Source organism: Aotus nancymaae, unplaced genomic scaffold, assembly GCF_030222135.1.
Source record: "Aotus nancymaae isolate 86718 unplaced genomic scaffold, 86718_ANA_hifiasm-v0.15.2.pri h1tg000067l, whole genome shotgun sequence".
NCBI lineage: Eukaryota > Metazoa > Chordata > Mammalia > Primates > Aotidae > Aotus > Aotus nancymaae.
Window position 1 is genome coordinate 8,199,536 of NW_026988482.1, and position 25,754 is coordinate 8,225,289.

The window sequence follows — 25,754 nt, forward strand, 5'->3', positions numbered from 1 at the left end:
TTAAAATGTTCAATTTTATAACCCGCTCTTGTGTGCCTGCATTATCCCAGCACATGTTCTGGAAGCTGTCATGCCCTGGCTGTTCTGCAATTACTATGGTGGTATGTAGTGGCTTCTGCTTCTAAGCATTTTGTCTTGACTTTTCTTCAAGCTTCGTTTTCATCCTCTCAGTCAGATTGTCTGCAGATGGAAACGGGGTGAGCAATTCCTAAAAATTATTAGGAATATTGCCATCGTTATCTACTTCCTTTCACACTACTTATAGAGAAAAGGTAAGTATGAAATTATGATCCTTGTGTCACCACACCAGAGCTTTCTATTTCTTTCCCTGACAACTTCTTTTCAACAGCTAAGGCATAAGCTTGAACCTCTTTGCTTGTTGCTGCTGGTAGAGTTTTTGTAATGTCACTTGGGAAGGATATTTTCAATGAATGTAGAATTCTAGATTGCCAGGTGTTCTTTCCTTCCTTCCCTGCAAGCATTTTAAAGATGGTCCACTATCTGCTGGTCTCCATATTTTCTTTTTTTTTTTCTTTTTGAGACAGAGTCTCTCACTCTGTTGCCCAGGCTAGAGCACAGTGGTGCCATCTCAGCTCGCTGCAACCTCCACTTCCCAGATTCAAGCAATTCTCCTTCCTCAAGAGCCCAAGTAGCTGGGATTACAGGTGCACATCATACCTGCCTAATTTTTGTATTATTTATTTATTTTGTTAGTAGAGATGGGGTTTCACTATGGTGGCCAGGCTGGTCTCTAACTCCTGACCTCAGGTGATCCACCTACCTCAACCTCCCAGGGTGCTGGAATTACAGGCGTGAGCCACTGCACCCGGCTCTCCATATTTTCTAATTCAGAAGTGATTCAAATGGCTCCTCCACTATGTGAGGTATTGTTTTTTCTCTGGTTGCTTTCAATATTCTCTCTCTAGTTTTCAGCAGTTTGACTATGATAGGCCTATGTGTCTTTGTTTATATGTATGCTGCCTGGCGTTCACTGAACTTGAATTTATAAATGTATGTCTTTCAACGCATTAGGGAACATTTAAGCCATTTGTTCTTCAAAAAATTTTTTTCTGGCCTCATTCTTTCTTCTACTTCTGGAATTCAATTACATGTATGCAGGTATTTTTATATTTACAGGTCCCTGAGACCCAGTTCATTTTTTTCAATTTTTTTTGTCATCAAATTGGATAATTTCTATGGATATAGAAGTCTCTGACTCTTTTTTTTAAATCAAATCTGTCCAGTGAATTTTTAATTTAAAATATTGCATTTGTCAGTTCTAAATTTCCACTGGTTCTTTTTTACATACTTTCTATTTCTTGTTTGAGATTTCCTGCCTTTCATTCATTCAAGTATATTTTCCTTTACTTTGTTGAGACGAGATGTAATACCTGCTTGAGAGTTCTTATCTGCTGCTTGGGGTTAGTCCCAGTTGATTGTTTTTTCTCTTAACCCTGGATCATATTTTCTGAGTTTGTGCATGGCACGTGATTTTGGAGGATATTTAGGCATTACAAATTTGATGTTCTGGAGATTCTACATCCTATTAAGTTCTTCTGAGAGGGTTGATGTTTGGTTTTAGCAAGCACTTAACTTAGTTGAACTCAAACTGCAAAACTCTATCTTTTGGACAGCAACTCACCTCTCGGGTTCTTTTCCCTGACATTAGCCAGGCTGCTTTGAGTATGCCTTATGTGAGTGTGGTTCGGGAATCTGCCCAAACCTTGATCAGCGTTTATACACAGAATCCAGGTCTCTCTCACTCTGGCTCATTTCTTTCTAGTATCCTCCCACCCCTGCTTTCTAGCATACTGTATTAGAGTTTTAGCTATCCCACATTGTACCAACCTCAGCCTGTGCTCAGGCTACAAAACCACAAAAATAGGACACTCATCCCTTGCCATTTCTCTTATCCAAGATTTGACTCCCCTCAGATTCTGTCTGCTTCTATTTACTCTTCAGTGCTTTCAGGCTTTGTTCGTTGGTTTATTTCATCCAGAGTTGATTATCTGTAGGAAAGCAGGATCTGGTAGATGCTTATTTGTCGATACCAAAAGCGGACATTGCTGCTACTTTGTTTTTCTGTTGCTTTTACTTTTGCTGTTCATTGTGTTAAATGTTGGGAGGAGAGAGATTGTGTCATCTAGAGTCATTTTGCCATCTTTATCCAGAAGTTTTCTTGTGTAAATGGTTTATTCTTCTAGAGCCTCAGCTTTATAATCTATAAAATAAGGGAAATAGTTCTTTGTGGAGTTGTTAGAAGGTTTAGGTAAGACAGTGCAGGTAAAACATTTTAGCCCAGAGCTTGGCAGTTAATAAGATTATTACCTTCAGTATCAGTGTCTCATCAGTGTCAGTATCTCATCGCTAGCATGGTGCTGAGTATGTAGTATGAGGCAATGATTGTTGGATAAATGAATTGGATACATGAAAATAGAGACCGAAGAGAATGGATACAAGAAATGGTGAAACTAACTACAGGAAACCGAGAAGCTGCTTCAAGGCTGGCATTTCCCCATTGGACCCGGGCACATAGCAGACACACAGGCCTGTGGCCAGGTAGTTCTTCCCTCTGGCCAGGCTCTGTTACACAACATGTTCTCTTTAATTTGTGCGGTGATTCATGACACAAGCTGCAGCATGAGGCCGGTCCTGCAGAGCTGGGGGAAGAGTCTCCACATCCCCACTTTGTACACTTTCCAGAGGGCACAACGGAATTTGGGTGGGGGCGGGGGGCAGATTCTGGAGCCAGAATGCAACTCCCTTGATTTGTGAGCATTGGAGAAAATGTTTGAAAACTGCTTTTGGGTGGGGCGGTTGCAGAGACAGAATGGATAAATTTGGGGATGGAGGAGGCCTTCATTCTCCAAGCATGACAAGCTTGTAACACCCTGACTTCAGGGAGGAACAATTACCCACACCAGAGGGTTGAAATGCCAACCCTCAGCAGGCAGTTGGTTGCATGCTCCAAAACCATAATTTACCAGGGTGAAGGGGTCCAGCATTTAAGCACTATCAGGCTGTGCTTCCACTCACAGCACCTACCACAGCTACTCTAAGAGGACAGTAATGTGAGCGAGTTCTTTGACCCTCGGAGTCTTCTTTGCTGGATAAAAATACAAGCACCGTATGTTCTCACTCATAGGTGGGTGTTGAACAACGAGAACACGTGGACTCAGGGAGAGGAGCATCACACACAGGGGACAGTTGGGGGGGTAGGGGAGAGACAATGGGGGGTGGGGGGGTTGGGGAGGGAAAACATGGGGAGAAATGCCAGATATAGTATGCACCTAAAGTAAAATAAATGAAAAAAAAAATAAGATTCTACAGGGATTAGAAAATATCTGAATAACTAAGTTTGTGTATACGTACATTAAGTTTAAATAACCGTGACATTATTGTGTTTCTGTGTACTAGAGACAAAAACTTCAAAACAAATTTTTATGAATATATGTTAAATTAAAAACTACTTTCATTAAAAAACACACATACACACACAAAACAAAAAGACTTTTGAAAATATTATTAATTAACATGTTTAAAATGGTAAATTTTATGTTATGTATGTTTTACCACAATGACAAACAAATGGGTAAAATAAGATGCGTTCATTATAGGCAATTTGAAAAATTAACAAAGATTTAAAGAGGAAACGAGGTTACTTAATTCTTTCCTTCTAATACTTTAGCATATATATTTCTTTTCTTTTTCCTTTTTTTTTTTAGCTGCAAGATTTAAGTCAATGTTGTTCTGGGTAGGTAATATATTTTCTTTTCTGTATCTAAATGGGCTTTTTTTAAAAAAATTTAAATTATGCTGCCTATAATGTGGGATATTTTTTGGCAATTTAGTATTATAATCTCAGCATATTTGTCATTAAGCATTGTTTGAAAACCTTTTAATGGATTCAGATAAATTCATTTACGGATGCATCAAATTGTGCTTTATTATTTCAGTGGCTATTTAGGCAGTTCCTAGTATTTTGCTAATAAAATAACACTTTAATAAACATATTTAAACATGAATCTGTGTGTAAAAGTGGAACATTCTTCTGAAAGTGGAAAATTTTTTCTTCTCATCTTCTTTCATCCTGCTTAGATTCTACATCTCCTTAAATGCCAGGCTCAGATCTGGCCTCTGCTAAAAAACCTACCTGAGAATTTCAGCCTGCAAGAATCCCTTCCTTTTCTGACTCTAATTCATTTATTCTTTCATCAAATCTTGTTTTATGACATATCAAATATGTATATGTATATGTTTAGCAAATATTAATTTCTTCTTTACTGTAATTGTTTAGTACAGTGATTATGGCTAAGCCTATTGAGTACTTTATGTTGGCCCTTTTTACAGCACTTTACATGGATTATATAATTTCATTTTTACAATACTATCCATGCTTTACCTATGGGAAAACTGAAGCATAGAGAGGTTAAGTAATTTATCGAAGATTGCTCAGCTGTTCCTTGGGTGAGCTGGGATTTAACTCCAGCCACTGTGGCTCCGAGTCCATTAATTGTATTAACAGTTATGAATACTGCCTCAGCTGGACTATTCTAGAAAATAGAGTAGACAGAGCAATTATATCTCTGTCCTCTGGAGTGAATTCACAGCCTGAGCTGCCCTCTGAGCTCTGGATCAGAAAGGATCTTGAGCCATTTCCTGATGGTGGTCTGTGGGTAACTCTTGTTTTTTCATTCTGTGAACGCTACAAGGCTGGGATATTGTCCCCTTCTGCCTTCTACCCCCATAAAGCACGCAGTTAGTGCACAAGGGCTACTCAGTAACGCCCTCAAACTGATGGCTGGGAGGTAGCAGAAAGAGATCCGAGCTCCTGGAGACCAGGGTTTGCTTCTGTCACTGTGAAACACAAGCGAAGTTTCTCTGACGGTCTGGTGTCTGTTTCTCCATGAGGGAAATGAGATCAGAGAGTGTGGGAAGATCTCCCAGTAATACCTTAGGTTTTTCTCACATGGTAAAGAGGGGAAATACTAACATAAGACCCTCCTGTGGCCCTGAGCTCTTTGATCTGGCCCACGGGCTATAATTTCTGGGTTAAACATGAGAAAGCTGTCTCCACGCTGCTGCTTTTTCAGTATGCACAGATGTGAGCGGGAATCTTTTAGAGGCTAAAAAGCAATGCTAACTTTATCACTGCTACATATTTGTTTCATAAAGTAGGCGATCACGATTGCCTTGCCCTATTGCCCAGGCTGGAGTGCAGTGGTGCCATCTTGGCTCCTTGTAACCTTTGCCTCCTGGGTTCAAGCAATTCTCCTGCCTCAGCCTCCTGAGTAGCTGGGACTACAGGCGCCTGCCACCACACCTGGCTAATTTTTGTATATTTAGTAGAGACTGGGTTTCACCATGTTGGCCAGGCTGGTCTTGAACTCCTGACCCTAAGTGATTCACCTGCTTTGGCCTCCCAAAGTGTTGGGATTACAGGTTTGAGCCACTGTGCCCAGCCCAATGTTTTGTTTTGAATGTGATTAAAACGAAAGAGGAACAAAAAAGAAAGAAGAGGAGGAGGAAGAGGCTTCTTATGCCAGGCCATAGGCATCTGGCTTTTTTGAATTGGTTCTAGGGATTAAAAAAAGTTAGTTGTTCACCTCCTTTTGATCAGTTTTTCACCTAATAATTATAATACCGTTCACCTTTTGTGTATGCGGTTGATATACAGCCTGGCACTGCACATACCAGCATTATTGCTGATTCTTATTATTCTCTGAGGAATGCAATATTTCCATTTCACAGTTCCAGAAAAGCTAAGGGCCATTTTAAAAGCTCTCTGGCTAGTAAAAGCAAGACAGGAAGTGAACTCCATTCTGCTTGGCCCCAAAGAGCTACTGAAGCACCACAGCACTGAGTTGGCTGCTGTCTCATTAGTTACTGAAGGAATGAACCGTCAGCAACTGATGGAGAGGCACACTGCAGAGACTTGGGCTTTTTGGAGTTTTATTAAATAACTTGGAGGGAATCAGAGATAGAAATGTCAACTAAGAGGAGCAAGCCTATTTCCTGGCCAGGAATGGAGCTGGGAGAGACACTTGCTTCCCTCCCAACCTCTGTGGTCCTGGGCCAAAATTTGGGGAATGGCTAAGTGAGGAGGGAAGGTTCCGATCTGATTTAATTTACAACTCTAAGTCTGATAAAGAAAATTCTGTCCTGATTTGTGGACTTATTTATATAAAACAAAGTGTGTTTCTATGAACGTGTGTTTCTATTTGAAGGGTATTAAAAACCAAATTCCATTTAGCTATGCATCAAATAAATGAGAAAACAAAAGGTACAGTCCCAGGAATTTCTGCATGTGTCTACAGGACTTCAAAGAAGGAAGAGATCAATGTGGATGCCAGGCTTCCAGGAGGAGCTTAGGATTGAACCAGACCCTAAAGGATGGGTTGAAGGCAGAGAGAGATGAAGGAGGCATTTCAGAGCAATGAAGTACAAGGAAGTCCTAGTGGTAGAGACAGTGAGGAGACGGTCAGGTCATCCTCTCATCACTTCGTCTCCAACAAAAATGGATGAGCCTAGTGGTCAAAGAATTGCTTTGAAGTCATATACATTCTAGTTCAGTTTCCCGCTTTGGCAATTTCAAGACTTTGGCCAGTTATTCAAACTTCTTAAGCCCATAATCTCATTTCCAAATGCGGTTAATGACGCACATCTCACAGGGTCTTTATGAGGATTAAATAACATAACCATTTCAGCTCCTGCTTCAGTAATTTGAGGAAGTCATTATCTCTCAGATCATTCTGGAATATCCAGATCCTAATGATCCTAATCTCAAGCACGCTCTATTTCACCTCAGAAACCAATGGAAATGACAATTTCTTCTAGCTCATGAGATCTTTGAAGCAATAAAACTACCTTGACTCTCTATGCTGAAAACACTGGGGTGAAGGAAATGTGTTATCCTAAGTCCAAATTCACACAAAGCCATCTCAAATGAGTGACTTCCTTCTTCTCCTCAGCAAAAACAACATCCCACCAGGCTTCTGGCCATTTTCTGTAATCGCCACTTATCACGTTACGTATTTTTCTTGGCACTTCGAAGAGACAGGATGAAAACCTAGTCTAATGATCCCTGAGCACTATGAAAAGTCAGAAAATAATGAGCAGGTCCTGATTCCTCTCAGGGGCCTCATTATGAAGGACAAGCCACTGCAATTTCTGCTTTTTCTCAAGTGTTTTGTGCTTTCTACATTTTTCTGGGCTACTCTCTGGCCCCTTATTAGCATTTGCAACAGAGTCAGAAGATTTGGGCTCTAGTCCAGATGCTGCCACTTATTGGCTAGGTGATCTTTGGCAAGCTGTTGTACTTTCTGGACCTCTGCTGATTTATCAGTAAAATAAGGGTCAATCGAAAAATGTATAGGAATGCACCTTGCAAGTCCTCTAAATGTGTAATTTATATTAAAGTGAGTAGATTAATCAACCAGCTGCACTGTTGATTAATCTACAGATTAATTAGCAAGCCGGCAGTCTATGATTATAATAAGAGCTTCTAATTATCCTTTCACCTTAACCCAACCACCAGAGAAGACCCAGATTCTGCAATAAAACACCTCTACAATAGTCCACTATGAATGTGGACTTAAGACCTCTGCATCTATTGTGGGGAAGGAAATGAGTTTCCTAATATCCATCTTTTCTGTAAGTTTGAGAAAGGCCTCACAGAAGAGCTTGCTCTCTGGAATTACAGCCCAACTGATACGGTGGGACCCCAAGCAGATTGGATCCAACCCTTTGAATGTAATTATATACATGGTTAATGTAAGTGCCTATGCTTACATTCCCCCAAACACACACACACACTCCCCTTCCACCTCAGAGGGCCTGAGCTAGAGTCCCTGCCTGCTGGATGAAGTTCTGGGGCCTTCAGGTCATGGCCTTGTCTGAGCCTGTCTGGTTAGAGAAGTGCAGGCTCTTATTATCATTATAGACTGCTGGCTTGCTAATTGAACTGGACAGTTGAGTGCTTTATAGTATCCCCAAGGAAGACTGTAACGGATAAGGCTACACTGTTCAGGGGCTGTTTCCTGCAATGAACCATTTCAGTGCTTCCCAAATGCACATCTTATTGTCCATACACTTAGACCTTAGCAGAGCTGGTTACAGGTTAACCCAAATCACCAACTCCTCCATCAGCTCCTGCCAGGAGGATGCTGTGGCTGTACACTCAGAGATTTTTTTCCCTCTTTTTTCTTTTCTTTCAAGAAACAGAATCAATACCCATGTGCACTCAGGAGCTGTCAAAGGTTTTGCCTTGAGCCCTGTACAAAGAGGGACTGAAAAATTAATGTAGTTTCATAGGGTGGCATTTAAACTTTAGGAAATACTTTAATGATAAGAAATGTGGCTTTTTCCAAAGGTTATTGCCCAGCTATTTGTGCTCAATGAACTACCGGTGATGATAATCCATGAGAATGTGGCTGAGGCTGCAGCCATGCCTCCGCTGTCTAAAGCCCACAGTGCCCTGGCAAAGGGTTCCTCATTCAGGGCCGCACCAGCAGAGAGGGCTCCCTTGGTGATGGAGCACGAACATGTTCAGGCATAGTTGGTGGCTTTTTACCCTTTGGAGGAATTTCTTTGTGAGAAGCTAGGAAGAGGCTTAGAGGTAACCCAGTTGACTGGTCTGTAAACCCTGCAGCTCCCTGCAGCTCCCTGCAGCATTGCTTGGAGAATTTGTCAACAAGTATAGATTCCCGGTGTCTGACCCCAGAACAATTAAATCTTGGGGAGGAGAATGAGGATTTATATTATAAACAATTTCAGCAGGTGACTCCAAAGTACAGCCAGGTTTGAAAACAACTTATTTTGTCCAACTGCCCTTGTTTTATAAAGCAGTAAACTGAAAACAAGAAAGAGTAAGGACCTTGGCTGAGGTCTGCAGGCTGGGTTGTGAGAGTTTAATGTAGAATGTGGGCCTGCTGACTCCTAAACCGGTGTGCTGTGCGCTGTGTGGCCTCTCGCAGAAAATATTGGCTCTCCTTGGGGAGAGATGTATAAAACACGTGTGAGAAAACACCATCAATGATGGGATAATCCTTTGAATTGAATTTTCAAATCACCAGGACTCAGCTCTGGCCATCACTTGCCATAATTACTCAAAAATTTTGGTTAAGAATTCAGCATCACTGGCCACATGCCATGGCTCATATCTGTCATTCCAGCACTTTGGGAAGCTGAGGGCGGCGAATCACCTGAGGTCAGGAGTTCGAGACCAGCCTGGCCAACATGGTGAAACCCCATCTCTACTAAAATACAAAAATTAGCTGGGTGTGGTGGTGTGTGCCTGCAATCCCAGTTACTCGGAAGGCTGAGGCAGGAGAATCACTTGAACCTAGGAGGCAGAGGTTGCAGCGAGCCAGGATCGCGCCACTGCACCCCAGCCTGGGTGACAGAGCAAGAGTTGGTGTCAAAAACAAAAACAAAAACAACTCAGCTTCACTGGCTGGGTACCATGGTTCATGCCTATAATCCCAGCACTTTGGGAGGGTGAAGTGGGCGGATGGCTTGAGATCAGAAATTGGAGACCAGGCTGGGCAATGTAGTGAAGCCCTGTCTCTATAAAAAACACAAAAAATTAGCTCATCATGATGGCATGTGGCTGGAGTCCCAGCTACTGAGGAGGCTGAGGCGGGAGGATTGCTTGAGCCCAGAAGGAGGTTGCAGTGAGCCGAGATCACTCCACTCCACTCTAACCTGGGTGACAGAGTGAGACCTTGTCTCAAAAAAGAAAAAAAAAAAAATTCAGCCTCACCTCTTAAGTACTCTTGTTACCCAGGTTAAGTTCCTTATGCTGTAGTTTCCTCAGCTATAAACTATAAATAATAAAATGAATACAATCTGCCTAAGAGGGTGGCTGCAAGGCTAAATGATAGTATTTGTAAGTGCATCGTGTAGTGCCTGGTGTGGCTTGTGGCACGCGCTCAGTCAGTGTTAGCTATTAGTTTTTGAGCATTCAGTAGGTGCAGACGCCACACTGAGTGCTTTATGGGTGTCGTCCCTAATGTTCACAACAATTCTTGGAAGTGGGTGTTATTCATCAAACCTCACCTATAAAGGAATAAGGAAGGATTGGCTAAGCTTGTACTTTCTGTTGTATTGGTTGATTGAAATCAGATATTTTGTAATCTCTGTCAATATACAGGATAATGTAGAAATACATTATTTTAACAATACCTTCCTGGAGTAATGATTGTGACATTTTTGTAAATCTTGCTAAAACTCCTTGAGTGTGGGGCCTGTTGCTTGTTCGACCTGGCATCCCCTGACCTAGCCTACACCCTCTCTTGGGCCACTGATCTCAAAAAATATTTTTGAACTGGAAGTAAATATCATTTTGTCAAAAAGAGGAGTTTTAAAAATTCTGAATGCCTTACTTTGGCACTACGGTCCCTTCATAATGAGGTTTCAATCCTCCTTTACTCTCCTCACGCATACAGTAAGTGGTTTATTGCAGAATTATTTGTTAACAGTGGAGAAGCCAAAAACGACCTTTTTTTTTTTTTTTTTTGAGATGGAGTCTTGCACTGCTTGCACTGTGGCCTGGGCTGGTGTGCAGTGTCACAATCTCGGCTCGCTGCAACCTCCACTTCCCGGGTTCAAGCGATTCTCCTGTCTCAGCCTCCAGAGTAGCTAGGATTACAGGCACCCACCACCATGCCCGGCTAATTTTTTTGTGTTTTTAGTAGAAACGGGTTATCACTGTGTTGGCCAGGCTGGTCTTGAACTCTTGACCTCATGATCTGCCTGCCTTGGCTTCCCAAAGTGCTGGCATTACAGACGTGACCAAAAACAACCTTAATGTCCAGCTGCAGGAGAATGGTTGAATAATTTATAATGCATTCACATATTGTTAATAGCTACTGCTTATTCTGTGCTTACTGTGCCAGGTGTTGCTTTAAGCACTTTTGTTATTAACTTACTCGTTACTTATGTATTTATTTTTTGAGACAGATTCTTGCTCTGCAATGGTTCGATCTCAGCTCACTGCAACTTCCACTTCCTAAGTTCAAGCAATTCTCTTTGCCTCAGCCTCCTGAGTAGCTGGGATTACAGGCACCCACTACCAGCCCCGGCTAATTTCTGTATTTTTTAGTAGAGACAGGGTTTCGCCATGTTGGACATGCTGGTCTTGAACTCCTGACCTCAGGTGATCCATCTGTCTGAACCTCCCAAAGTGCTGAGATTACAGGTGTGAGCCACTGCGCCCAGCCTATTTATTATTTAACATAACTTTTTGGGGCAGACACTGTTATCCTCACTTTACAGATGAAAAAACAGAACCAGAGGAGTTAAGTAATTTGCCCAAAGTCACAAAGCTAGGAGGTAGCAGAGTCAGGATTCAAACCTGACTTGAGAGTACTCTCAACCACTAAACTGTCTCTTGTATAGCCAACGATTATACAATAAATCAGTAATAATTTGCTGAAGAATGCTTGCTTTGCATGTAATAAGAGCTAAACTGAACGAATACATTTGTTGTTAAATGCACATAGGAAATGCTTATGACATATTTAAATGGAGGAGGAAAGCAGGATATCACTTTATAATTTTAACTATTGAAAGTTGCAGAAAAATGCCCAGGAAATAACTGGAAGAAAACAGGTCAAATGGTTAATTCTGTTTGTGGTTGACGGGCTGACAGCTTTCCCCCCTTGCTTCTTTAACCTTGTCTGACTTTTCTGGATTTTCTAAAGCAAATGTTATGTGTAACATCAGGAAAAAAACCCAAAAACAAACACTATTAAAAACTGATTTTTGAAAATATGAGATCTTACAGATACAGGCTTGGGACAGATCATCCACAAGCAGCAAGTACTGATCCTCCTCCACCCAAAGAAATTGTTCACTGCAAAGAAGTTTCATTGACCCATGTAACCTCTTGCACAAAACACTGATCATTCCTATAAGTTATTCTGTCATCCTTAGATCATTAATACATAGGAGGCAATTTCTGCTTTCGTTCTGATAGAAGTCTCCCAGGAGAAGCCAATTTCCTGAATCTTTTTGAGAGAATGTATTACAAGCATCTTTGCTTCCCCAGAGTCTCCAACTCTTGTATTCCCTGCCGTTACCAGTGTATCTGGTCTCCCGGGCATAGCTTATGAGCAGATGTTCAATACATGAAAATTATTATTACGAACTGAGATATTTTGCTAAAACATATGTGATTTGGGAACAGTGACTTGGTTTCTCCTCATATCTTCCCAAGGACCTAGGATGGGGTTGGACACAGAAGATGATGGGGTGAAGGGCAGCATAACTACTCACGTGCCCACGTGATATGTTCCTGACCTATCCTGATCTCACCATGCCCATATTCTACTCTGAGGTTTCTGGAGCCAGCAAGTCACTTGTTGCTGTACTCGGGGCTGCGGGGCCAGCCATCCTCCCAGTCTTTTGGCTGTGATCCTTTCATGAGACCTGTTCCTAGTTTTCAGCCTCTGCATTCTAGCACTCTTCTTCTCTGCCCCCACTCTGCTTTATCAGCCCATCTGTGCAGGTCTGCTTCACAGCAATCAGCAGGAGCCATCCTGTGTGCTTAAATTAGAGATGCTGTTATTCTGTCTCTCTCTCTCTTTTAATAGAGAAAAGGAATTCATTTCTTACAGTTATGGGGGCTGAGAAGTCCAAGGTCAGTGGACTGTATCTGGTGAGAGCTTTCATGCATGTGGGGAGTCTGCAGAGTTCCATGGTGGCACGGGGCATCACATGGCAAGGGGGCTGAGCATGCTGTTATTTTCTTTCTACTTTTAAACTTGAGTTCTACAGACTTAGTAGACCAGTTGAGTATATATATATCATCATCCTTAAGGCTGGTAGCACTGAAAGCCAACATAGTGGGCACAGGCAAATCACAGTTCTTTTAGGCCCCTGAAGAAATCCTCATATTAGACAACATGTACTGAAGAGGAGACACGACGTGAAGAGCAGAGCTGTGATTGTCATTTAAAGGTCTTGAGGAGCATCTGTCGTGGGTGGGGAAGAAAGATTTAGGAGGAAATTTTCAACTGCTTACCGTCTTCCTCCCACCCATGAAATACCACCTCCAGTTCAAGAGTGTTATGAACATATTATCTGCAGGTGAACTGTTGTAAATGAAAATTATGTGTAAGGTATTACGTATACTAATTAATCTGTAAGCTGTCTAAAATGATGACTGAGAAATGCATTACCTAAAAATAGCTTATATTAGCTAAGGTTGAAGTCAAGGGTTGAGGAAGGGATAAGGAATGTTTTAGTCTGTTTGGACTGCTATAACAAAAACACCATAAATCAAGTGGCTTGTAAACAACAGGAGTTTATTGCTCGTGGTTCTGGAGGCTGGTAAGTCCAATATTAAGATGATGGGCCACTTGATGTCAAGGGAAGGCTCACTCTCCTGGTCATAAGTGGTATCTTCTAGCTGCATCCTTACATGTTGGAAGGGGCTAGCTAGCTCTCTGGGGTCTCTCTTATTTTATTTTTAGAAATATTTATTTATTTATTTTTGAAACAGAGTCTCACTCTGGTGCCCAGGCTGGAGTGCAGTGGTGTGGTCTAGACTCACTGCAACCTCTGCCTCCTGAGTTTAAACAGTTCTCCTGCCTCAGCCTCCCAAGTACCTGCGACTACAGGTGGGTGCCACCACATCCAGCTAACTTTTTGTATTTTTAGTAGAGATGAAGTTTCACCATGTTGGCCAGACTAGTCTCGAACTCCTGACCTCAGGTGATCCACCTGCTTCAACCTCCCAAAATTCTGGGATTACTGAGCCACCACACCTGTCTCGGGTCTCTTTTATAAGGGCACTAGTTCCATTTGTGAGGGCTCTGCCCTCATAACTGAATCACCTCGCCCAAGGCCCCATGTCCTAACACCATCATCTTGGGGGTTGGGAATTCACTGTACGAATTTTGGGGGGATACAACATTTAGACCAAAGCAGGAAGGTGTGGGTGGAACACTATCCCAGAACTGAGATAGTGTCCAGAGGGAAAGTGGGTATCTGTACTCCTTAAAAAAACTGAAACCAACCAGTCAAGGCAGGGACCTCAGAGACAATGGGAGGAGAAGCCTCACACATATAGACTGGGGAGGACAGGTTCATCTCCAAAGTAATGTTCCAGCCTCTGCCTCTTGCTTATAGGTCAGAGGGTCCCAATCGATGAGAGAGAAACTTGGTGGAGGCTTCTCCACAATGACTCTTATCCTGGAATTATACCAGGAGTATATTTGTCTCAATGACTCTCACTCTGGAATTTTACCAGGAGTAAATTTGTCTGCTGCCCGCTCATTTGTCTCAGAGTCCCTGGAAATTTTCACACGTGTCCTATCATCTGTGCTTATCTCAGTGCTAAGATAACCTTTTCCCTTGTTTTCTCCTTATTTTGGTTTTCCATTCTCTGGAAACGAGAACCGTGCAGTGGGGACTGGACAACCGTTTGAAAGAGCCCCCCTTCCTTTGCTGTTCATTCTTAAGCAGTGTTGATAAATGGGTGAGGATGAAGGAGATGATTAAGGCTTTTTATTTTTAATTTTTATTGTACTTTAGGTATTGGGGTACATGTGCAGATCGTGCAGGATTGTTGCATAGGTACATACATGGCAAGGTGGTTTGCTGCCTCTATCCCCCTGTCACCTGGATCTGGCATTTCTCCGCATGTTATCTCTCCCCAACCTTCCCATCCTAAGGCTTTCAAAGCATATGAAAGCATGTGTCAAATTCTGTCTTCTCCACTTCCTAGATGACTTCAGTTTCCTAATCCATAAAATAGGACTAAGACTGCTACTTATGAAAAGGAGAGACAATGTAATAAACAAGGTGCTTTTAATCCTGTATTAGTCCATTTTCACACTACTGAGAAAATTATAAATTACCTGAGACTGGGCAATTTATAAATAAAAGAGGTTTAATTGACTCAGAGTACCGCATAGCTGGAGAGGCCTCAGGAGACTTATAATCATGGTGGAAGGTGAAGGGGAAGCAAGGCACACCTCACATGGTGTCAGGAGAGAGAGAGAATGCTGGGGAAATGCCAGACACTTACCAAACAACTAGATCCCGTGAGAACTCCCTAACACAAGGACATCGTGGGGGAATCTGTCCCCATAATCCAATCACCTCCCATGAGGACCCTCCCCTGACACACACAGATTACAATTCAAGATGAGATTTTTGGGTGGGCACACAGAACTCCCAATGGAGCTCCCCAAATGGTAGCTATTATTTAGATGTCCTTCTTTTATGTCTTGACAGTCACTGACACAGTTCAGGCTCTTATTATATCTCGGTTGATGTCAGCTTCCAATCTAGTCTCTGCTTCTGCCATCTATTTTCCATTGTGGTGCCAGAGGAATCCTTGTCGAATACAAAGATGCATGTCATGCTACTGCACAGAATCTTTTAATAGCTTCCTCCCCCCACCCCTTTTTAGAATAGGGCCTAAAATCTTCAATGTAGCATCCTTCCAGAAATAGTCTTCTGAACTTGTCTGCTTCTATTCATTCACTCATACTTACATTTTAATGTTAGGAGTACCTTCTGTGTGCCAGACCCTAAGCTAAGTGTTCCACATAGGTCATTGCACATAATCCTGAAAGCAACGCTTTCCTTAATATCTCCACTTTGCAGAAGAGGAAAGGGAGGTTCACAGGATGTGGAACTCACCCAAGAAGGCACAGCTAGTTGGCCATAAAGATTTGAATTCACTCTATCTGGCACTCCCTTCAATTGGAGCTCTTTGTATTGAGCAAAAAATGCCTCAAGGGCAGAGGGAAGGGAATAACAGCATCAGCAGAAGGGAGCCAGGATCAGGGCAGGGAGGATGCAGTGTTTGGAAGAAGGGTGCTGGGGACAGGCTGAGGGTGTAACTTCCCTTTCCCAGGTTGGTGATGGGGAGTAGCCACCTCATTTGGAGACAGGACTCTGGGCCTGGGCTGCAGGCACTCTAAGTACACACTGGACTTTGTGTTCCCAGAGGACTCCCAGACCTTTCAGCCTCTCCTTCCTTTCCCCCTTTCCCACCCAGCACACAGCCTGATGCCTGGTGGGCACTCAGTAGACATCTGGGATACGACTATTGCCTCTAGTAGTCACATCCTCTCTCTGGGCTATGGGAAGCTGGAGTGGAGGCCTTAAAGGCCCCTCCCGCCCTCCTGTTGGGCAGCTTTTTCGTCTTAAGGAAATCACCTTGGGGCCACCGGGGATGGTCAGCAGGCAGCTTGCTCAATCCTCTTTCCTTCCCCAGCAGCCCCATCTTCGTCCTGGTGAAAAGAAATAGTCTTCCGAACTTGTCTGCTTCTATTAATTCACTCATGCATACGTTTTACTGTTAGGAGCACCTTCTATATGCCAGACACCAAGATAAGTGTTTCAAATAGGTCATTGCACATAATACTGAAAATAACGCTTTCTTTACTATCTCCATTTTGCAGAAGAGGAAAGGTGGGTTCCCAGGATGTGCCGCTCACTCCCTTCACCACCCGCCGGAGGCTTCGGTCTTCCGGCTTGCAGCTTGGGGTGAAAGCCTCTGAGTGCAGGGGTTCCAGGACGCGCCTCTCCTTCTGTATTTGCCATTTGAGAGCGCCTAGTACGAGCCATGACCCAGTGTTAAGAGGTTAATGCCAAACGCAGGGAAAGATTTTGTTCTTTCCTATTCTACGTAAGAGGAATACGAGTCTTCAGAGAGGTTAAGTGACTTCCCCAGGGTCTCGCAGTCAGTCGGTGGCAGAGCCCGGGTGTACAGTGCCCGCTTGTTAGGACCAAAAACCGGACACGGCTGGATTCACCCCTCGTGGCCAAGCTGGGAAGAGGCATTTAGGGGTCCTTGCGCAGCCTCGTGGCCCCTCCCACTCGGTCCTGGAGTCACACTCCTTGAGGGAGGCAGGATTCTAGCATCACCCGGTGCCTTCAACAGGAACCCTTAGCCCCGGGCCCGCTAGCTCGCAACCTCCGGGCGGGTTTGGGGTGCGGTGTGGTCTGTGGGGCGAGGTGGAGCGGGGCGGAGACGGACCCAGTCTTCGCAATCCATTTGCATGAGGCGGCGACTCGCTTCCTTCCCGCCCCTCCGCCGCGCTCTTCTTCCCTCCTTCTCCCGTCCCTTCCACTCTGCGTCTTCTGTCCCCTGTTCCTCCCCAGCGGACCCCTCCTCCGAGACTCCCTCGTGTGGTTCCCAGCTCCCGGGTGCTCTGCCCTTGCTGAGCGCGTTTTCTGGAGTCACCTGGGGGAGCGGAGTCCTGGGCAGGGCTGGGTTGGGGAGGTCGCCTGGGGCACTGCCCGGCGCTAACAAAGGGAGCCGGTACCGACCGGCGTGGGCGTGGAGCGGGCGGAGCAACCGTAGCCTCCGCCGGCCGAGAGTGCAGCGTGTGAGTAGGGGGTGCGGCGGGCGGCGCGGCTCGGGCCCTCCCGGGAGGAGTGTGATGCAAAGGGGCGAGGGAGGAGAGCCGAGCCGAGGGCCCCGTGGCGCGCCTAGGGCGCAGGGACTCTCTCTCCAGCGCCGCCTCAGCTGCCTTGGCTCCCCGGCTGGCCACCTCTTGGCTGGGGCTCTGTGTATATTTGTCTGGGCCAAGGGGCCACCCTGGTTTCTCTCTGGCTCCACGAGCCTGCGGATCCACAACAAACCCACGTGTGCACAGCCCCGGGGAACACCGATTTCTCCACCGCACCGTCAGTATTGGGTGGGGTGGGGAGGCCGGTGCGCCTCGCAGAGTCCGGGTTCCTTCAAATCCCCCCTGCCTGCTGGGTTTACGGCTGGAGAAATTGAGGCCCGCGGCAGCGGAGGGGGCACAGGCACCATAACAAACGCACGTGCGCCCTGCCCAGAGACCTGGACGCACCGCGAACCCTTAGGAGCCGCCCTGCGGTGCCGGGCCATTGTCTCAGCCTCTGGGGAGGGAGTGTCTCTAGAGGCGCCACTTGCTGGAGGAGGGCGAGAGAGACATTTAAAAGGCACCGCTTGGGCATCAGACTAAACTGTCGGACTTAAAAAGGGAAATTAAAACAAGAAAGCAGCTACGAAAAGGTTACCCCAGGCTGAGAGTCCGTCCCCGGCCGTGGCGCATTCCTTTGGGTGAAGTGGACAACCCCTCACCTCCACTTCCTGGAGGTCTCTTAGAGATGTGGGATGGATTAAGGGTCTAACGGTGCCCCTCAAATAAAGATCGTGCTGGATCTACTATTGTCCCCGTTGGCGATTGCCTCCGTGGGCATATTTTGGGCCCTCCTCAGCCTGCGGGAAGAAGGGTCAATGTACGCGTCACCCAGTGCGGTCTTGCGCTTTGCCTCTGAGGCCCGGGTCCTTGTGCCCAGACACCCCAGATGTCACCAGCCCCTTTTGGCTTGTTAGGCATTTTCACAAGCAAGGCCAGCTGAGACCTGGTGTTCTAGCTGGGTACGTACAATGTTCAGTTCTGAGTTTATTTGAAAGAAATTCCGAGGTCCGCAAAGAGAGGACTCTTGTTTGTTTTGCCTTCTCTTTGCTTACATATGCTCAGCTCAGCTTTGCAGATGTTACTTAATCAGACACGATCTGCAGCAGGGAGATGGTTTAGGGGTGAATTGGTCTCTGAGGCGTTGGTGTTGGTCAGGTTGTGGGCGTGCAGTGGCGCAGGAACCGAGGCGCTGCGGCCTGAGTGTGTGCCTGCGAGGCCGGTGGGCTGCTGCCTCACCTTGGCTAGCGTGGCTGAAGATTAACCTGTCCCGGGGGGTAGCTGGAGAGCCTCCAACCCTATTCCACTGTTATTGAAAAGGTCTACAGAGCATCTAGGGAACCTTCTTGTTTTACAGGTAGGAAGCTGATGCTGGAGAGTTCAGCTTCCTGTCCAACTTTAAACCGGGTGAAACGGGCCACAGAGTGTGGGTCTCCCAACTCCCACACTGCATGGCCCTGCTGGCAACTAAAGGCAAAACCGGGATTCTGTGGTTGGCTTAAAACGCAATGGCCTTAGGCAGAACAGAGTTAAACAAGAGAGTAATTCAAATCGAAAGCTACACCCTTCCATTATCCCTTTCAAGAGTTCTTTATTCTGTTGAGAAAAAATAGATCTAGTAATTCCTTACTTTCCTTCTAGCCTTTCAAAAGCTTAGTTATTTTTCTCTCCTGGCCGCCCCTTCCCCTCAAATTGGAATAAGGCCAAGTATGGAGACTCAGATGTTTTGCCTCTCATCCCTGTGCCAGGAGGCCTTTGTTTGGGCAAAAGCATGGGCTGTTGACATCGGCCCCACTGGGAGGAAAGTGTCTCTTAGCAAGCTACTCCTGAGCCACTCGTGGAAAAGCATTGTTTTCATTGATTTTATTTAATTTTTTTTTATGAGAGTCCCATGGAAGTAGCTGCTTATTTTTGTATTTGGCAGAGAAGTAGGAAAACCAAAAAAACACTGAGAAGCCGGGTTTCCCCAAAGTTAACATGTTGTTTTGCACTGTCCCTGTTATCTCCTGGTTACACTTGTTTCTTTTCCTTAGAGTTTCCAGGGTGTTTCACTTTCACGACGATTCTGATAGCAACAGGAGGCAGCCAAATGCCTAGGCAGATAGGGGCAGGTACCCGGCGAGATCCCCACCTCTAGGCCAAAGACAGTTTACAGTCTGAAAAGCAAGCTGCAAGTTAAATCCTCAGGCCAGACTGAGAACTCGTCTTCCTGTTTGGCGTGCTTTCCCCTAACTGGTCTCTACCTTTCACCTATTTTACATATACCTACCCTTTTTCCTAATTGGTTTTCTACACTGCCGTGCCCACCCTTAAGTGGTGTCTTCGCTTTAATCTTTTTTTGCATACTCACAAACCGGTCAGCCTGCGCTCTCCATTCTGAGTCCTTAAAAGGCCCCTGATCCAGCCACACTGGGGAACTTTCCTGTCTACAAGTAGGAGACCAACACCGGGTCCCCTCTCTGCTGAAAGCTGTTTTCATCACTCAATAAAATTCTTCTCTGCCCTCCTCACCCTTCAATGTCCAGCGTATCCTCATTATTCTTTGCTGTGGTACAAGAGCTCGGAATTCAGGTACAAGCTATAACACAGGTGAGCTGAGGCACACCAGCATGGCCGAGCGAGGCACAGGTGGGGCGTCACTGGCCAGGAGACCAAGAAGAAAAATCCTACGTCAATTCTACTTGGCACTGCAGTATAGTTTTCTCACCAGGACACTGACCCTGTAAGGAACTTCAGAGATCATCTGACTGGACCCTTTTACTTTTCAGATGGGAAAACGGAGGCCTAGAGAAGAGAAATTACTTGCCCAATGATACACAGCAATGCACGGTCTACTTTTAATGCCCCTTTTTGCATAAAAAGGAAATGGTTGCATCAAATCTGTTGTGGTTGGTACTCCAGAGAAAAGTCAAAGTTATGGTTGTTATAACAACACCCTTTAAGTCAGAGAACCAATTCCTTATGGATTTAAGCAGGTTTGGTTATTAAGCAAAGCCAGGGATCCCAGTGGTAGGTATGGTGAATATCGCAGTTATCGTTGGGGATCAGCTTTCTTTAGTGTTTGCTAAATGGTTTACTTTACTCTTGTGCTGGGTTCCTCCGTCTCTCTCTTATGCTTCCCCATTAGGGGTCTGCATTGTGTGAAATCATAAGGCTAGAGGCAGTGAGAAGACAGAAGAGAGAGGCTCCACTTAGCTGTTCACGCTACTTAACCTCTTGGGCTCCGGGTTTCCTTCTTTGTACAGTGAGAGTCCTCCCTGCCCAATCTCTGCACAGGCTGTTTCAGTGGAGTGGAAGATACCTAGGCTTTAGAGGCACCTAAATGAGGGGTGGGGTTTGGGGTCATCTTCCTCTCTTGCAGAAGATATGATCTCTTGCAGAAGATATGGTCTTTTTTATGACTGCATAGTATTCCATGGTGTATACGTACCACATTTTCTTTATCTAGTCTATTGTTGATGAGTATTTAGGTCTTTGCTAAAAGACCTAAATAGGAGGTGTTTGGGGTCATCTTCCTCTCTCCTGTGTTACTTTAAAACCAGCAGGCTGGGCTGGGCGCGGTGGCTCACCCAATAATCCCAGCAGTTCAGGAGGCCAAGGTAGGAAGAGTTCAAACTCCTTGAGCTCAGGAATTTGAGACCAGACTGAGCAACATAGTGAGATCATCTCCCACCACCAGCATCTCTACGAAAAATAAAAGAACAAAATTAGCTGTGTGTGGTGGCATGCACCTCTGGTCTGAGCTACTTGGGAGGCTGAGACAGGAGAATTGCTGGAGCCCGGGAGGTGGAGGTTGCAGGGAGCCGAGATCATGCCACTGCACTCCAGCCTGGGTGACAGAGCGAGACCCTGCCTCAAAAACAGAAAACAACAAAAACAACAGAAACAACAACAACAAAAATCCCAGCAGGCTGCCTCTGCATTGTGTAAAGTGAGGGGAGTAGGGTGTGTGACTCTCCTGGGCTGTTGGGGGCATTAAGTCACATGACATGTGCTTATGACTAGTCAGACCTCTTGGCAGGCTTGAGTGCTCACCAGCTTTTAAAAAACTTTACTTTTTAAACCTTTTATTTTGGGTTCAGGGTACATGTGCAGGTTTGTTATATAGGTAAACTTGTGCCATGGGGGTTTGGTGTACAGATTATTTAGTCACCCAGGTACAAAACCTACTACCCAATAATTACTTCCCCTGCTCCCTTTCTTCCTCCCACCCTCCACCCTCAAGAAGGCCCTGGTGTCTGTTGTTTTCCTCTTTGTGTCTATGTGTTTTCATTATTTAGCTCCCACTTATAAGTGAGAACATGTGGTATTTGGTTTTCTACTCCTGCATTAGTTTGTTAAGGATAATGACCTCCAGCTTTACCCATGTTCTTGCAGAAGATGTGATCTTCTTTATGGCTGCATAGTATTCCATGGTGTATACGTACCACATTTTCTTTATCTAGTCTATTGTTGGTGGGCATTTAGTTCTTTGCTGTTGTGAATAGTGCTGCAGTGAACATATGCGTGTATGTGTCTTTATGGTAGAACAATTTGTATTCCTTTGGGTATTTACCAAGTAATGGGATTGCTGGGTCAATGGTAGTTCCTGTTTTTAGTTTTTTGAGGAATCCCCACACTGCTTTCTACAATGGTTGAACTAATTTACACTCCCACCAACAGTGTATCTATATTGCCTTTTCTCTGCAACCTTGCCAGCATCTGTTACTTTTTGACTTTTTAATACTGTCCGTTCTGACTGGTGTGAGACCAGCTTCAGAGTGGTGGAGAGTGACAGTGGGAGAATGTCCCCATAGGGTAAGCTTATGTGCTCAGGTTAGAAGACCTCACCTGTCACAAAGAGACGTAAAGCAAGGCCTGTCAAAGTATCAAGGGAGGCTTTGAATAGTTGTGAAGTTTGTGTGACTCTAAGGTGACTAGAACTTGAAAAAAAAAATTAATAGAACCAGAACCTTCAAACATAAGTGAGTAAAATCTCAAGTCACTGTTTTTATGTATTCTGTATTTATTGACAAACAGGTGGTGGGGTGGAGGGTGTTTTGTGCTTAGCCTGGGATTACAAACAGCATGGAGACCCATTCTCTGCCCGAGGGACGCCCAACCGAGCTCCACCATCCTTGCTTAAAACACTTTTGGCTCTCCCTTAGAAATTGCCCTCAGGAGCCTGAGAAAATTGATCTAATTTATCTCAGTATTGACCTGTGGGGTCCCCTTCTCTTCATGAATGAAGGTAAGAGCAGGTGGTAAATGACAGAGTAGAAGAGGGAAGACTTCAGAGAAAATCTGGCTCTCCATAAATATGGGACATGGTTACATTAAAAAAATACAGGAATAATTCATTAGTGAAATTCACAAAATTGTTCTGGACCATTAGAGTCCTGGGAATTTGGACAGGGAGTTAATTGTTCAGATATAGTATCAGTGACTTGTTCCGTAAGAACTGAATTAGAGGCAAATGAATTTTTTCTTGCTTGTCTGCAGAAAACTACAATGGCATTCTGACTCCTATGGATGTACTTTTGAATAGGCTTATATCATCTAACAGTAACATTGGTACAGTTTCACCATATTAAAATACTGAGATGATTTTCTAAGTAATTATTATACTAGAAAGGTCAGATTAGCCCTCAAAATCATTGCAGTGAATTAAATTTTATTTATTGTTCTGATTATAAAAATAAAGCTAGGGCAGGGCACAGTGGCTCATACCTGTAATCCCAGCACTTTGGGAGGCCGAGGTGGGTGGATCACCTGAGGTCAGGAGATCGAGACCATCCTGGCCAACATGGTGAAACCCCATCTCTACTAAAAATACAAAAATTAGCTGGGTATGGTGGTGCATGCCTGTAATCTCAGCTACTCTGGAGGCTGAGGCAGGAGAATCACTTGAACCCGGGAGGCGAAGGTTGCAGTGAGCCAAGATCGCACCACTGCACTCCAGCCTGGGTGACAGAGCAACACTCAGTCTTAAAAAAAAAAGAAAAAAAAAGAAGAAAAAAACCTGACCAATCAGGATAATTTGGAAAGTACTGTGCAAAAAAGCATAGAGAAACAGAAAAAAAATCCGCTATCCAAAGACAACCCCTCTTAACAGTTGGCAGTTTTTCTTCTTCCTTTAAATGGATTTATTTTTTGTAAATGGTTGGGAGCATACTGTATGCGCGGTTATGTCTCTTGCCTTCTTGCTTAACCTTCCCATATATACATTTCATGGTTAACATTGTATTAAAGCTGTTCTCTTTCATTCGTCACCCATATCAGCTGTTAGGCATCCCCAAGGTCACATGGGCCCCTGGGATCTGATCATTTCAGTGAGGGCCTGTAAAGGAAGGAGCCTCCAACTGCCCCTGCCTTTCCCACCCTTGCCTCAAGTGTTCAACCATCCGCCATTGGTTCTTTAGAAGTCTGCAGGTACTGGCAGTACAGTGGAGGGAGAGGAGCCCTGCATGGGGCCTTAAGTTCTAGTCCGCCCTGTGACCTTCAAAAACTTCACTTTAATACCCAGTCTTCAATGTCTGCATGTGCTAAATGAGCAACTCCAGGGTCATTTATTAATTTATTCACCACGTAGTTGAGTGCCCACTCTAAACCAAAGGCAAATAGGAAGAGCTTAGTTTTTTAGAAGATCATAGTTCAAAGGAGGAGGCGGGGGTAACGAGAGATTAGTGCAGGATGCTGTGTGACCATGAGGAGGGCGTCACCAATGACAGGAGCAGTGGGAGAGACTTCCTGCATGAGGCCACACTGGATAGCCAACCACATCTAACTTTCAATTATTGTAATTGACACTGTGATTAGAATATTTGTGAAGAGCCAGAGGCTCTTTATACTTTAAAAGGTATGACCATTTTTAAAACTTCACAGATTGAGTTCGATTATCTACAAAATCTTAAAGTATCTATAAAGTCTTAAAGTAGCCAAATATATATTGTGGGAATGGGAAAAATTAATAACACAAGCAATTCGGGATTTGCATTCTTGCTCATTATGTATCACCTATATAGACTTGGACAAGCTACTTGAGCTTACTAAACTTCAATTTCCTTCTCTGTAAAATGGGGATAACAGATCTTATTTCATAGGGTGATTATGAGCATTAGATGAAATCATAGGTAAAAGGCTCAGTGCAGTGCCAGGTATATGGCACTCAGTTAAGCAATGGCTGTTGTTGCTATAATTGGGGTTTTCACAAGCCACACACTTTCGCTCCTGGTATTTTTTCTTACCATGATAGCAGGCCATTGTTTGGCTTTCTGTGCTGAGGGAAGCAGAAAGTTAATTAAAATGGAAACCCCCACCAAGTGACAAGTTGAGAGAGAAATGATCACTCACATGATACGTCAAAAAAAAGTATTTTTTATTATGGAAAAATTGAAACGTACAAAAGCACAAAGAAGAGTGTAAGGAACCCTGTATCATATCACCTAGCTTCAACTATGACCGACACTCGTGGTTGATTGTAACGCCATCCTCAACCCCAGATTACACGGAAGCACATCCCAGACATCTTATCAGCTAAGCCACAGATATTTCAGTCACATCATGCATATTTGAGGCATTGAGTTGTGCTGGCTAGGAGCCTGTCTCTGCTGTCATGGTCATGGGACTCGTGTGTGTGTGTGTGTGTGTGTGTGTGTGTGTGTGTGTGTGTGTGTCGTTGTGGGGGAGATTGGGAGTTAGGGAAGAGACAGAGAGTCAACCTAGGAACTTCTTTTTTTTTTTGAGACCTGGTCTCATACTGTCACCCAGCCTGGAGTGTGGTGGGATGATCATGACTCACTGCAGTCTCTGACCTCTCAGGCACAAGCGATCCTCCTGCCTCAGCCTCCTGAGCAGCTGGCACTACGGGCATGAACCACCACACCCAGTTAATTTTATTTGTTGTAGAGATGGGTGTCTCTCCATGTTGCCCAGACTTGAATTCCTGGGCTCAAATGGTCCTCATACCTTGGCCTCCCAAAGAGCTGGGATTACAGACATGAGCCACCATGCCCAGCCTCCAACCTGGGCATGTCTTAAGCTTTACTGCTCCAGTAAGGAGGCCTTGCAGTGTCCCAAAGAGACAGGGTGGAAGGAGCACTGAATTCAGCGTCAGGAAACCTGATTTCAAATAAGGGCCCTGCCCTTTAATGGTTGTGTTTTTAGAAAGTGACTTTTGAATTTCTTGGAGCATGCTTGTAAACATTTTGTGAGTGTTAAATGAGGTAATCCATGTGACAGTTCAAGTGGCTCAATATGAGTTGGACCTAAATCGGACTTGAGCCCAGCCTTCCTTTCCAAAGAGGCAGAGTTTCCATATGCAGCTAAGGTCCCTGACTGCCACCTGCAGCCTCACCA

General features: G+C 44.5%; 1 protein-coding gene across 5 annotated transcripts in view; it reads left to right on the forward strand.

The window, feature by feature from the left end:
* ST6GAL1 (ST6 beta-galactoside alpha-2,6-sialyltransferase 1) overlaps positions 1-25,754 on the forward strand; it is a 188,928-nt gene that overhangs the window by 23,614 nt on the left and 139,560 nt on the right. For 4 of the 5 annotated variants that reach the window (XM_064366913.1, XM_012470847.2, XM_012470850.2 and 1 more), the window contains exon 1: positions 17,252-17,354. The exons of the other annotated variant lie outside the window; for it this stretch is intronic. The gene's annotated coding sequence lies outside the window, so the exon portion shown is untranslated. Of the gene's footprint in view, positions 1-17,251; positions 17,355-25,754 lie in introns of those variants that run through there. 5 annotated transcript variants of the gene reach the window in all.